Source organism: Rattus norvegicus, chromosome 5 (assembly GCF_036323735.1).
Source record: "Rattus norvegicus strain BN/NHsdMcwi chromosome 5, GRCr8, whole genome shotgun sequence".
Taxonomy (NCBI): Eukaryota; Metazoa; Chordata; class Mammalia; order Rodentia; family Muridae; genus Rattus; species Rattus norvegicus.
Window position 1 is genome coordinate 147,036,752 of NC_086023.1, and position 2,920 is coordinate 147,039,671.

Sequence of the window (2,920 nt, forward strand, 5' to 3'; positions counted from 1 at the left end):
AAGATGAAGTAAAGCCACTTGGAAACTTAGTGACCAAAAGTAAAGTCAGACTTTATTATGGAAAGTATGTGGCTTTAGAACTCAAAGCTGAGATTGGCTATAGAACTCAAAGCTGAGATTGGCTATATACCCTGTGATAATCTGCCAGGGTGTGTGTGTGTGTGTGTGTGTGTGTGTGTGTGTGTATACCACCTGCCTGCAGTACCTGAAGAGGCCAGAAGAGGGAGTCACAACCCATGGAACTGGAGTTACAGATGGTTGTGAGCTGCCATGGGTGCTGGGAACCGAACACAGGCCCTCTGGAGGAGCGGTAAAATAATCTTATTTCTAACCTTCCTGGTTCATCTCCCAGTTTCTGAGAAGCTAGGACTCAAACCCAGGCCTTCATGTCCATGAAGGAAGCACACTACCAACTGAGCCCTGGGAAAAAAAATTTCAAGAAAATTGAAATTTTTTACTTTCAAACGTTTTTATTTTTACTTTCAAACACTTTTATTTTTACTTTCAAACGTTTTTTGTTCATTTATTTTTGTAGGTTTTTTTTTGTTTTTTTTTTTGGTTCTTTTTTTCGGAGCTGGGGACCGAACCCAGGGCCTTGCGCTTCCTAGGTAGCGCTCTACCACTGAGCTAAATCCCCAGCCCCAGTTTTTTTTTTTTTAATGATTTTTTTTTTACTTTTATTTATTTACTCTCCATTAGTTTAAATCTGGGATGGGTACAGCATCACACAGATTCTGTGTCCAATGGCCTTTGCAGGAAGATTGCTTCAGAATTTGGCACGAACCATGCCACTGTTTCCACGAGCCCGAGTTACTTTCCCCCAGATCACTCTGGTTTTGTTTGGTTTGCCTCCAGGAGTCACTGTATTGTTTTTTGCTTTGTCACATAAGCACACTTCTTGCCTAAGTAGAACTCAGTTTCACCTCGGGCATAAACACCTTCAAGTTTAAGAAGAGCCGTGTGCTCTCTTTGGTTCCGGAGGCCTCGCTTGTAGCCAGCAAAAATGGCCATGCACCACAGCCTTCCAGACATACTGTTTTTTTGTGGTTTTTTTTTAGAAGTCCTGTTCCCAGCAGGCCTCCAAAGGCGCCAAGATGGCGGAAAGAGCTTTAACGATGTTTTTTTTTCTTTTTTTTTTTTTCGGAGCTGGGGACTGAACCCAGGGCCTTGCGCTTGCTAGGCAAGCTCTCTACCACTGAGCTAAATCCCCAACCCCTTTTAATGATGTTTTTAAAGACGGGATCTCTCTATGTTCTATGGTGTTGAAGTAAATATTAATAAAATAATCTACCAATCTGTGCAGGTGCCGACACCTGTAGGGCCACATGGCATCTGCGGGGTACTTTTATCTCAAAGAGCAAAGCGTCTCAACCTGATTCGCCATCTCATGCTGCTGCCAGCTACTCACTGAGCACAGCAGCAGCCACCCTCTTGGAACTCTCTGGTTGTAAATTCTGCTCACATTCCCAGCATCTGCCCACTGTGGTTCTAGTCACAACTCCCAGTATCCCCCAGCATCCTGTTAAAATCAAAACTCCAGGGGCTGGAGAGATGGCTCAGCGGTTAAGAGCACCCGACTGCTCTTCCAGAGGTCATGTGTTCAATTCCCAGCAACCACATGGTGGCTCACAACCATCTGTAAAGAGATCCGATGCCCTCTTCTGGTGTGTCTGAAGACAGCTACAGTGTACTTATATATAATAAATAAATAAATCTTTAAAAAAAAAATCAAAACTCCATAAGCTTGTAATTTAGCAATCAGAGTTATATCTTAAACTCTCATTCCACGAAACATCCACACAATAAACTCACCATTGATAATGATATAAACTACAAACTTAGATAAGATAAATTGACCTAGGTTGGGGATTTAGCTCAGTGGTAGAGCGCTTGCCTAGCAAGCGCAAGGCCCTGGGTTCGGTCCCCAGCTCCAAAAAAAAGAACCAAAAAAAAAAAAAAAAAATGCAGAGCAAGTACCTAGATAGTGGAAATTTCAGTTTACATTATTTGCGTGTGTGTATGTGTGTGTGTGTGTGTGTGTGTGTGTGTTTATGATGGTGGTATTAACAACGCCGAGATATAAAAGAGGATTACAGGGCAAAGAAATTAAATTAACTTCCCCTACACTCAACTTGGGGCTTCCCCTCTCCCTGCCTAAGCATGACGAGAATGCAGGCCGTGACCACACAAAGCATTTTTTATCATACAAGTCCAAGCAGCAGTTTGGTCTGATAGGTGACCACGGTAACAAATGCTATCTGTGAACAGACTTTTCTGCCTGCCCTGACGTGTTTGTTATCGACATGACCCTCTCCGGGCCTAGTTTCTGAGCCCAGCAGTGGGGGAGCAAGACGCTTCATTCCATGTCTCTGCAAAGCAGACCTTGCTTCAGGTCCTTCCTAGCCTTGAAATCCTTTGTCAATCCTTCCCTAGAGCTGTCCTGATCTCTGGGTATTAAACTACTTCACATGGGTAGCCAGACCCAGTCCAGAACTTTTCCCAATTTGTCACAGTAAGAATATTTTCCTTTTATCATAGAAAACCAACAAAACAACAGATATGATGTTGATTTAAATTCAGTTTTAATTGACAAATGTTTTTTAACAATAAATGATTTTACTATAGTCTTTTAACACTGTCCTGTGTAAATGTTGATGGTTTTTTTGTTGCTTTTTAATATTTATTTATGTGTATGAGTACACTGTCGCTGTCTTCAGACACACCAGAAGAGGACATCGGATCTCGTTACAGATGGTTGTGAGTCACCATGTGGTTGCTGGGAATTGAACTCAGAACCTCTGGAAGAGCAGTTAGTGCTCTTACTCGCTGAGTCATCTCACCAGCCCGGATGCTAGAGATATTTTTTTTTCCTTTTTTTTTTTTTTTTTGGAGCTGGGGACTGAACCCAGGGCCTTGCGCT

At 42.5% G+C, this 2,920-nt stretch overlaps 1 pseudogene; it reads right to left on the minus strand.

The window, feature by feature from the left end:
* Positions 1–700: 700 nt before the first annotated feature.
* On the minus strand, positions 701–1,283 carry Rpl35a-ps3 (ribosomal protein L35A, pseudogene 3; annotated as a pseudogene).
* Between the last annotated feature and the right edge of the window lie 1,637 nt (positions 1,284–2,920).